Raw genomic sequence first — 12,109 nt, forward strand, 5'->3', positions numbered from 1 at the left:
TTCCTGCTTTTTCCCCACTCCCATCACTGTGTGGAGTCTTGGAGTTTCCACTGGAGCCCCAATTTTACAGATTTTTGCCTGCTGGGTGAAACCTGTTTGGATGCTTGCTGCCATCACCCTGACCAGAGAAAGCCAGGTTTCATCCTAGGGACACCTCAGGGCACAAAGGTGGGGGTGCTCTTTTTTGGAAAAAACTCTCCATGAAGTGCACACTAATGAGACCCTTGCATAAGCACATATTTTTTGGCAGTCAGCAAATCATTTTTGGCTCAGACTGAGGCATTTTCTTATCAATTACCCTATTTGAATGTCAATCCCAGTTTCCTTCATTTCCAGTTACTGCAATAGGGTTTTTAGGTGCAACTTATATTACAGCATTAACCCCCTTTTTGTTATCTTTCTTTCTTTTTATTTTATAGCTTTTACTTAAAAACCTTTGCCTTCACACTTTGGCTGCCTAGAGAGACTGACCAGACCTATTTTTTTTCAGTGCCTGCAGACATCTCCCTCCCCCCCACCCCCATCACAGTTTTCAAAGAGGCACTTGGGAAAAGGTTTGGGGTCCACTGGGTGGGTGAGCCCCAAAGTCATGTCAGGGGCCCAGTACTGTGTTCCTGCCCTGACAGTGCACAGAAGCAGAGTGGGGGCTGAGGCTCCTCTCTCCTGCTGGCACCTTGATGGTGCCCTGGGTGGGTGGCAAATCCATGAAAGTCCCTCGACTGCCTGAGTGCTGTGTGCTTGGCCCATCAGTGCTATAAAGGGGGTGGGGGAGGGACTAAATTTGCCTTTGCATGTAATCTCAGGCTAGGTGGGTGGGGGAACTAGGTAGGGACCCCATAATTGGGATCACGAGTGTGGGTGTTAATGAGGGTTGTGCCTTGGGCTCAGAGCATTTATTACCTCAAAGGACTTTAATGAATGGTCACTGATCACCAGCCATTATCCACCCTACATTAACTAAGGCATGCATGCCTTCAGGTGGAGTAGGGGTCTTTCTGGGCCCCCTCCCCCGAAGTCCAACCAGTGGCCCAGTAGTGTGTGCTTGTGCTTGCCCCAACAGTGTCCTGAACCCATGATGTGGAGTTGAGGGTCTTCTCTCCTGCTGTGATCTTGTTGGATTCCTAGACACCCCCCAAAGTCCTGCCACACGTAGTGTGTGCTTGTGCTTGCCCCAACAGTGCCCTGAAACCTGTGATGGTGTTCTGGGTGTACAAACCCCAAAGCTGACTGACTGCCCCAGTGGTGTGGAATTGCCCCTTCAGTGCCCTGAAGCGGGAGGGGGATGCCTACATTGCCTTCCATCACTTGGGGAAGTATTTGGGGGGGGCAGGGGATCCCCCAAATCAAAGACAAAAATAAATTTTTGGCTGCTGTGTGAAGCAACTTTTGATGCTGGCAGAGTCCATGGGACACCCTAGATCAGTGAGGGGGAAAGATTGTCTAGCAGTGAGAGAAGCTTTTTTTTTTCCCTTTCAAAGAGGCACTTGGCAAAAGTTTCATGGTGCACTGGGTGGGGACCCCTCCCAAAGTCCTGTCAGTGCCCCAGGACTGTGTGCCTGCCCAAACAGTATGATGAAGCAATGAGCTGTCAGCAAAGAGCATTGGGGGTGGGGAGGCTCTTGTCTCCTGCTGGTGCCTTCATGGTTCAGACCAACAAATAATATTTTTTATTAACCTGAACCTTTAACTGCCAAACCCATAAAGATTTGCATCCATTCCACCTGGTATGTAGTGGCCTATTGCAACAAAAATTGCACAGATTTCTGAGTGAACCCAAGTAGTACCTGATGGACAAATCATGGCATAACAGGGAAAATCCCGGTTTTGCCTGTTTCTTGGAATACACGTTGGAAAAAATATGATGATAAAACTAATCCTGCTGGCACATTTTGCAACACTACAATTTAAACATGTTGGAGGTGATTTAAATTTACCATAATAATTCAAAATCTGCCACAGTAAAACCAGGTCAACATGTATGTTCAAACGTGACTAAGATAGCAAAATGGTGATTTTTGCTGCCATTTCATGATATGTATCTAGGTAATGCGTTATGTGGAAAAAGGCCCTACAGGGTCCTGAGTGTTTTTAACTCTCACTTAGTGCCCTGGGGTCATGTTGAATTCACCACTTCAGAAAGGTTCCACACATCAGAACATCAAGCCCTAAATCAATATAAAACTGAGATTATGAGGGAGCCTAAGGGAATTAGGCACCCAATTCCTGATGAATGTCAATTAGATTTGTTTTTGTAAGTACAAGTTTTTAAAAATATGACATGGTTGTTACATTTCAAAAGGAATCCCAGTCTGAGATCCTGTAACCCCTTGCCCTTAGGTCCAAGCAAATTATTCTTTACCTTTCTATTTATGCTTGAAAATATAAAATTAAATAGAAAATATGGGCAAATTTAAATGTGTCATTAACACATCTGGTAGTGTTTTATAGATTACCTGAATTAATTCAGAATACTAATTATTATTAAAATTATGAAAACATGATTTTGAAATGGAGACACTTAAAAACCAAGGAGTGAAATATTTTTACATTGATAAATTAAGCAACTTTCAATATGTTAAGCAGAATCAAAAGAAAAAAAAATATTACAGGATCTTTAAAAAAATACACTGCTATGCGATGTTCCTTTAAGAACAGTAAATTAACAGTAAATCCCATAGATCTCCCTAAACTGTGTTCCTGTAATGAAAAATTACATATACATTATGCATGTAATTATATTTTTATCAGGCCATCATAATTTAGCAAATGAGACTTTAAAACATCACCATAAGGGGAAAACAAGAAAGTCAAAGTGCAAACCTTATTATCATTCTTTCAGTCCTCAATTAAAATTAGCATTTGCTATCCCCACACTAAGCTATTTTCAGTTTATCATCAGGAAGTGGATATTGCTGTTGATAGATTAGGGAAGTTTTCTTTTCTTTTCTACATACGAGACTGGATATTTTATTTTTTGTTTCAAATATAACCATCTGTATTTAGAGGTTTCAGTGTATTCTAGTGTAAATATATATATTTTACTAGTAAAAAGAAAAGATGTTCACTTGATACTTTTAGCCAACTAAAAGGCTGAATTAGAGAAATGGCAGGTAGGGACTCTGAAACAAAGACTCCTGAATCTGAAGGCGCCATTTACCCTTAATTCCATGAGCAGAGATTTATATGTTGTTAATGCCTGCTATCCATTTCTATTGCCTCAGTACTTATATCTACATAATGTCCTATAAGCCATAAAATAAGTGGGTTCCAGTCTGTAACAAATAATGGAAATATATTTATAGCACAATGCCTCAGTAATAACTGAAATAACTGAAAAACATAAACATCCTGATCCCCACAAAAAGCTCCCCTCTCTCTCTCTCTGATAGAAGGGAATGGTGTGGATCCCTTTCCCATTCATCACCAAAGAAAACAAAACCCTTTCCTCCTCCCTGAAGCAGGGGGGAGGGGGGGAGGGGGGAGGGAAGGGGAATCTTTCTAGAATATTTTCTGTATTATCTAAATTCTTTTACATGTTTTATGTGATATTTGTAGTTTTTGAAAAGTGGTGTTTCAACAACCAAGATATCAAAGTGTTCTTTGTATTTACAGGAAAGTTTATTATATAGAAACTTGCAGTGTAAGCTTTTATACATACCATAAGGTTAATGTTGAGAAGAGCCACTAGGCTGCTAATAAAACTCGCTGAAATTTAGTAAGGTTCACAGAGTTTTGGCTCCTACTGCCTATTAAAGGATCTGCTAATCACTATCCCTTTATTTAATGTTTTGAATCTGAATGAATGAATGAATAAATAAATAAATAAATATATACATATGAGAACTGAACTACTTCTAGTGCCACCAGGTAAACTAAATTCAGGCTATACGATTTTCAAGTCAAAGCAAAATTATAGATACAGCAATATATAATAGAGTATTAAAATCAAATTCTATAATCAGTTAATTAAATATAATACTTGATTACAATAATCAAATTAATCAAACAATTGGGTTCATTCAATAAGTGATAAACCTTATAAACTCTGCTATCCTCAGTAGCAACAGTTGTCCATTTGGTTATAAACACAACTAAGTAATTTATTAAAGACAGTTTATCAAATTATTACCAAATAGAGCAGACCACAGTCTTGCTCCAAGTTACATTTATGTAATGATGACTATTTCTAAGGAGGGCCACACACGTGATTAGAGACTTAGAGACCAAGTCATACTAGGAAAGGCTGAAAGACTTGGGACTGTTCAGGCTGGAGAAGAGAAGACTCGGAGGGGACTTGGTGGTAGCCTATACTTATATCAAGGGTGTACATGAGGGACAGGGGGAGCAACTTTTTACCAAGGCCCCCAGGGGAGGACAAGAAATAAGGGACACAAGCTGATTGAAAATTGATTCAGGCTAGACATAATGTGACAACCAGAACCAGAGGGATTAATAAGCAATAAATATCTGCTTCTTGGAGGCATTTGGTATTTTGCCTAAACAGGTAATATTAGTTAATATAAACTTGTAAGTTTGTAAACCGCAAATGTAACTTGTCTGTCATAAGTTTAACCAAAATGATAAAATTATTTGTTCGTGGAACTGACTGGGTCCCATAGGCAAAGCTGTAGCTGTAAGATTAGGTGACCTAATGTTTTCTGCTCAGGGTTCAGCTTTAACGATAAAAAACTGGATCCAACTGCCTGGCACACCCAACACATTCCAGGAAAGCACATCCCAAGAAAGTATATTAAAAAAAAACCCAAAAGGGGTTGGGGATTTGGCGAAGCAATGTCAATTTGAAAGCTAAAGGTGCTGCATTATAATTTGCTTATTGGATAAACCCGAGTCTAGGTAGTAACCTTTTATAATAATTGTTAACACCTTTCAATCCCATAGGGTAACAACTATAAGGCAACATTGTGAGTGGCTCTAAAGTCAACAGATTAGCATAAGACTAAGTATAAAAAGCACGTGCATCAGGTGACCAGCAGGAAGGAGGGAACAGAACAGTCATTTCTGTTCCATGCCCGGACCCCAGGCTCCCCGTGTGAGTGAGGATCAGATCCTAATCAAGGCAGTTTCCCCGGTAATCCTTCTGACAGTGTTGATCGGGGACACCTAACTTCACTGGAATCACTTGACGTGTCCCTGGCATTGAGGAACTATCAATAAGTTGCCAACCCATGTCTGTCTATCTGTTGTTTTGAACAGCCCAGTGGCTAATACCTTTACAGTGCCCAGGTGGCCTGCAACAGAATTGATCTATCTGTCTATTGTTATTATCTGTTATTTACTATTAGCTCTTTAATACTGCATTATCTGCTTATCAGATTTATCTTTCTGTTAACTGGCGTGTGTGTGTAAGCTATAATAAATTTGCCTTTACTTCACTCCCAACTTTGCCTCCTCAATCCAAAACTGAACCAAACAGCCCAGTTGGCCTCTCATAAAATTGATACACTCTCAGTGCCCAGCTGGCCTGTGACAACATAATCAAAAACTTCTTTATAAATCAATTACCAAGGGTTTGGAACAGGCTCCCCCCAGTTGTGGCACAGTCACCCAAACTGGTGATCTTCAAAAAGTGTCTTGATGCCCATCTTGCTGTCCCAGCAGTCTGATCCCAGCAGTGGTCCCTGCCCAAGTGCAGGGGGGCTGGACCTGATGATCTGTAAGGTTCCATCCAGCCCCTAACATCTATGAAAAGATGAAACTATTCCTGGTCCTTTTCCCTAACATAGGCTGGACAGTCTTGACTGTAACAAGGCAAAAAAGTGGAAGTTTCATAGATCCATTATTAAGAAAGAGAACAAAAAGTGATGTTAGCAATTACAAGACTGTTCAGCAGTTCTCCATAGTATGGAAGACTTTTGAACAGAATTTGAAGGGAAGGAAATGTATTAAAAACACAAGCCAATTGAAGATGGAATAACATGCTACACAGGTGCTGTGTCTATACATGTGTCTTAGTGAAGAGTAGACTAATTAACTGCAGAGTAAAGTGTCACTGTCTACACATGCAACAACAATATGCCACAGTAAACTAATTAAAACCACCATAAGGTAATATTGTTGGGGACAGTACTATCTTATAGCAGGGTAATTAACTGCAATTAAATGAATGTGTAGATGCTGACAGCAGGTGCAAATTTCATCCAGTCAGCCCAGCCAGCAAGGGGCCAGACTCCTGCCTGCTGCCTAGCCACACAGCTCCACATATTAGGGTAGCTTGTCACATTTAGCTTTAGTTGCACCTGCTTGAGTGGTGAATTATAGTATTGTTTGAACTTTTATTTTATATTCAGCATTATTTAACCATTTCTTAGGCTTTTGTATAGTCTTATCATTATTTGAACTTCTTATTATTTTCATTCTGAGCTTGCCTTGAGATTGCTTTCATATGGTTTCTTTCTTTTCTTATCACTGTGAGAAGCATTTTATGTTCTTCTGACATTATCAGCATATGTATGTGAAATGTAGGCCTTGTTACTAGTTCAAATGAACTGAACTTGGCACTAACCAACTAAAACAGAGGAATGACATGATTGGATGTGTTAATGAAAGGAGTTAAAGAGGGGCACAGCTGGAAGTGGCCAATTGCAGAGCCCTTTGAATTTCTGGCTTTGATGGACAGACCAAATTAGGAGTCTGGGGCATCTCCAAATTAAGACTCTGGCAAAACCAAATTAAGATGTATGCATGTGATGGGTTTGTTGGAACAAAGGAATATGCTGACAGTATGCTGGAACAAAGGGATATGCTGAACAGTATGATGATAACAGGGAAACCAATCAACAGTACCTGGAAATGAAGAGTCATCAGGGGAAAAAAAGCATAAAAAGGGGGAAACAAGGAAGTTGGGGATGTGTCATCATCCAACAACATATGGACTGAAAAACAGCCATTACCCACAGATGACCACCCTCTACTTTCAGGAACTGATTGGCCACATTTTCTGTGAAGTACAGTTAACATCTGGTATTGGGTGAGATCATTGAACCAAATGCTTTTCTCTCTCTCTATTTAGAAACTATTAATTCATTTAATGTGCTAATAAAATTAGATTTTGGTTAAGTTAGTCTGTCTGTGTATCATGTATTCCATGTTTACACTAAGCTAATTATGCTTTAATGATCCCTTAGCACCATGGGGGCATAACACAATTTCAGCACCCTTGTGCCCCAGCTAGCCCTTCTGGTACCCGTAGCCAGAACCTGGAGTCCAGAGCACAGCAGGGAAGGAGTAGCCCTGATGTAAACTGCTTCACCATGACTCAAATTACTGCTGTTCTAGGTGCACATGTAGATGCTGTGCATGTGAGTAATTTACTCTTGTTGAAACTGCTCCAGAGTGTATTGCTTCAGTGTAATTATATGTGTAGATGCACCCAGGTTTACTAAAGGTACATTATGTTAGGCTGATCTGATTTCTTTTTTGGATAACTGATTTTTAATTTTTTTTAAAGAAAAGTCTACCACAGGTTATCTGATCTGTATGAACGTCAGTAACAGATTTGACATTGTACCTAATGGAAAATTAGTGGTTAAGAAATAAGATGCAGATTAGTATAATAATTGCAAAATGAATGAGGAACTAGCTGAAAGGAAGATGCTAGTCAGGTGTTGGAGTTTCCACTGTCCTTATTAGGGGAAACAATTCCATTCTAAAGCAGATTTCATTTACAGCCATCCTCCTTGAACTGTTTTTTAATTTCATCTCATTATTCCTTGTAGAAGACTCCCATTATAATGCCTCTCTCATTATGGTTCATAAATTACTTGACTGTTTAGGCCCCATATTCATCGGACAAAAGAGACAGCCAGATTGATAATAGTTCATTTGCACTATTCCTACTTAGGGTTGCAAATGAGTTGATCCTTTATCACTGCCTTACGCAAACTCATTTAATAATCTCCCTACCCTTTGAAATAGTAGATTAGGAAACCATGTTTGTTTGTAATATACAGAAACTCACCAGTGCTAGCATAATTTCAAGCTGCTCCATAAAACCAGGAATTATATCAGCTTTTAGGAGTTGATCTATATCCCATGATGGCCAATTATTGTTGGTGAGTTCTCTAGCCACTCAGATGCAGAGCACAGTGGAGGGTGTTTAGTTTTTCCCATGCTTCTTGGCATTGCTGATTGCCATATGGGATAGGAAGAGATTTTTTCTCCTCCTATTTCTATAAGTGTCACAGGGTGGGGGGATTGTTTGTTTGGATGGCTTTTTGGCTTCCACAGAAGTGTTTGGTGTTGGTTGCAGTCAAGACTGGTGTAGGTGGCTGTGCCTCTTCTTAGTGTGCTGCTGAGGTTTAGGGGTCCAATCTTCCAAGTAACAGCTTTTAGGGCCTGACAGCTTGACCTGACTAGCTCATATTAGCAGGGCACACCCTCCATCTTGCCCACCACATCTTCATCTTCAAATAACATGGGAAGATCCTTGATGGTGTTCACCTGCCTCTGCAAGTGTCACATTGTTCCTCAGGGCTGCCTCCCCTTTCACCCTGTCCTTATGCCAACCTGATCTTATAGTCTGATCAGGTCAAGTACCATCAGATGGTGAGATGGCCCTGTCCTCTCAATTGGCCTACTTTTTTCTCAAAAATCAGTAGCCCACTTTAACACAGTTCAGTGGGCTCTCACCATTATGGCCATTAGGGTTAGTCCCTTAAATTCTTACTTTTCCCCATTGGGCATCACTTTACCCCCTTGTTGATGCACCCCAGGGGACTACACCCAATGGAATGGACTCACAGTTCATTGTCTTGATTCATCCAGACAATGGTCCCATAATTGATGCTGATCAGGTGAAGGAACACATCAAAAGACTAGACATCCATAAGTCCAAAGGCCTGGATGGAATGCACCCAAGAGTCTTGAAGGAGCTGGTGGACATCATAGCACATCATATGGCAAAGATATTTGAGAATTTGTGGCACTTGGCTGAGGTGCCAGAAGACTGGAAAAGATCCAACATAGTTCCAATCTTCAAAAAAGGAAGGAAGGAGATCCAGGAAATGACAGGCCAATCAGCCTAATGTCTATCCCTGGAAAGGTCCTGGAGAAATTCATCAAGAGATCCATCAGCAACAAGCAACAGAAGGCAACCTTCTGAATTCCAGCCAACAGGGCTTTGTCATTGGAATGTCCTGCCTGACCAACCTTATCACCTTCTATGACCAGATGACTCATTGCCTTGATAAGGGAGATGAGGTTGATGTTATATATCTGGATTTCAAGAAAGCCGTTGACTTGGTCTCCCATGATGTCCTCATGGTTAAGCTGGGGAACTGTGGCCTCAACCCTCTTACAGTCTGATGGGTGGGGAACTGGCTCCGGGGCTGGACCCAATGAGTACTAGTTGATGGGAGAGAATCAATGTTGCACAAGGTGACCAGTGGAGTTCCTCAGGACACAGTTATCAGGCCAGTACTCTTCAACCTCCTCATTAATAATCTGGATTCAGGTGTCAGATGCAGACTAGTAAGATGACACCAAACTATGGGGGAAAGTGACCACATTAAAAGTCAGGCTGGGGATACAGGCCAACCTGGACACCCTTGTAAAGTGGCTGGGCCAAAACCTGATGGCATATAATGTAGAGAAGTGCAGTGTGCTCCACATTGGAAGGAACAACCAGCATCATACTTATAGGTTTGGAAGTGCTAAGCTCACTAGCACTATCAACGAAATAGACTTGGAGGTCCCGATTGACAACAAGAGGAACATGAATCACCAATGCGATGCCATGGCAGGCAAAGCTAACCAAACTGACATGCATCCGTCAATGCATCTCAATCAAAACCAGGGGTGTCATCCTTCCACATTACTTGGCTTTGGTGAGGCTGCAAATGGAGTACCGTGTCCAGTTTTGGGCCCCCCAGTTCAGGAGGGATGTGGATAGACTTGAGAGATTACAGAGGAGAGCCACCTACATGATCAAAGGCCAAGACAGCAAGCCTTAAGAGAGGCTGAGGGACATGGGACTCTTCAGCCTGGAGAAGAGAAGGCTCAGGGGTGACTTGCTGGAAGCCTATAAGTACATAAGGGGAGTGCATCAGGATCTGGGAGAACAGTTGTTCACCAGGGATCCCCAAGGAATAACAAGGTCCAACAGCCAAAAACTCCTAGAAGGCCAATTTAGATTGAACATAAGGAAAAACTTCTTCACAGTCTGAGTGTCCAGGGTCTGGAACAGACTCCTCCCAGAGGTGGTGGAAACACCTACTCTGGACTCATTCAAAAGGTGCTTGGGTGTTTATCTTGCTGGGATCATTTGATCCCTGCAGACTTCATGCCTATGGCAGGGGGGCTGGACTCAATGATCTCATGAGGTCCCTTCCAGCCCCTAATATCTATGAAATCTATGCAATCCAGTTAAGCATCCATCATCTCTTGCCACCCCTGCTCCAAGCCTCAAGTTGGAAGAGCAAACATCAGTCTTCCTCTTTTGCCCTGCTAGGGCATGCTTCAGTCAGGGCCAGCTCTCCTGCAGCCATGCTCCCTGGCCTCTGCTCCCTCCTCCCCAGCCAGTATGGGGCATGTCTTTATGTGTTCAGCTGCACATCAGCCTACTGAGATCTGGCACAAGCTGATGAAGTGCAGCAGTTGTGGTGCCAGATTCCCCAAACCATGCTTCCGGCTATTCTTCGGGTAAGTTTTCACTGCATCTTCAGCATCATCTCATCTCCAGGGTGGAATGAGATTGCCCCCAAGGGTTTTGTGACCCCATTAAGGGTCAGCGGGGAGTCCCCCACTATGACAACTGGGGATTTTAACTGGAGTGTATCAATGCTCCTGCTAAGATTAAAGCCAGAGGTTCCTGGCTAGAGGTTCTTGCCCCTCTGCTTTGGGTCGGACTTATTGCCATATGTTGAGATTGGTATAAATTGTGGGGATTTTTGCTTTGCTATGTAGTGGGGCGCATGGTCCTCTTCCTAGGATCTCTTATTTATTGACAAACTTTTACAAAAGCTGCCAAGGTTCCCTTGCTCTACCTGTGGCAGGTTAAGGTATTATACCTTGTACTTTGTCAGGGTCAACTGTAGTTTCACTAGGAGGTTAGACACAGGATTTTTATAGAATGATTTGTGTAACTATGATCCTGCCTCAGGCAGGGGGCTGGAATAGATGACCTCTGGGGGTCCCTTTTAGCCCTACTTTTCTATGGTTCTATGAATGTCCACAGGTAGGTTCAGGCAGATGAACTTGGGCTAGCTGCAGGAAAGTAGGCTGCCAGGGACCTGTAGCATTGCAAGTGCTTACTGCAAGGCTAGTTACATAGCAACAGGACATTAGGGAAGATCCCTGGAAAGTAGCAGGGGAACAAGTGCAGCTCAGCCAGAGAAATAGCAGTAGGCTGCTCATTAAGCTGAGAGGATGAACCTGCATCCAGTCAGGATGTAACAGGGGGAGTACCCCAAAGAGATCCATGTCCCCCTTGCTTAGGGCAGTCTGTCCTGCTATCACCTGCCATGACATTGATGTTAATGAGTTGCTGTAAAATTCAGGAGGCTGCCCTAATTGCAGCCCTGGTGTACTGGGCCAAATACACGGCTCTGAATCATCCCTATATCATGTCTCATGCCTCACAGATGGCATCCAAATCCACTACTACTCTACTCCCCCAGCCCCTCTCTGGGATGCACTTGGCCTCTGGCCCATGCAGGCCTCAGGTGTCCCTAGGTGGATGTTGGCCTCTTGGTCCCTCACTGGACCATTCCCCCCACCCCTTCACTGGACCGTACTCTGACCCATCTCTGGGCCACACACTTTCAGGGAGTCAAAGCTACAGGCCATGACAGGTACCCCAAGGGGCTGAGAGGGAACCAGTGAGTGGGGAAGTGGTTCTTACAGCAGTATGGTGACTTGGGGAGGGGGGGGCAGTTTGAGTGCTTTAGCTTGAAGCAGTTTGCTATTGTCCTCTGTTCAAGTTTTACCAGAGCACAAGGTTGTGGGTGTAAAGGCAGTTAGGATGTCATGCAGGGGTGCCTAAGTGGCACTGAAGGTTTTGAGCCCTGTGAATGGCAGGGATGTGAGACAGGGAATCAAATTCCAGGACAGCTGAAGTCCTAGATAGTGGGTTGAAATGGGGCGGGGGGGG

The sequence above is a fragment of the Alligator sinensis genome, unplaced genomic scaffold, assembly GCF_000455745.1.
Source record: "Alligator sinensis unplaced genomic scaffold, ASM45574v1 scaffold709_1, whole genome shotgun sequence".
NCBI lineage: Eukaryota > Metazoa > Chordata > Crocodylia > Alligatoridae > Alligator > Alligator sinensis.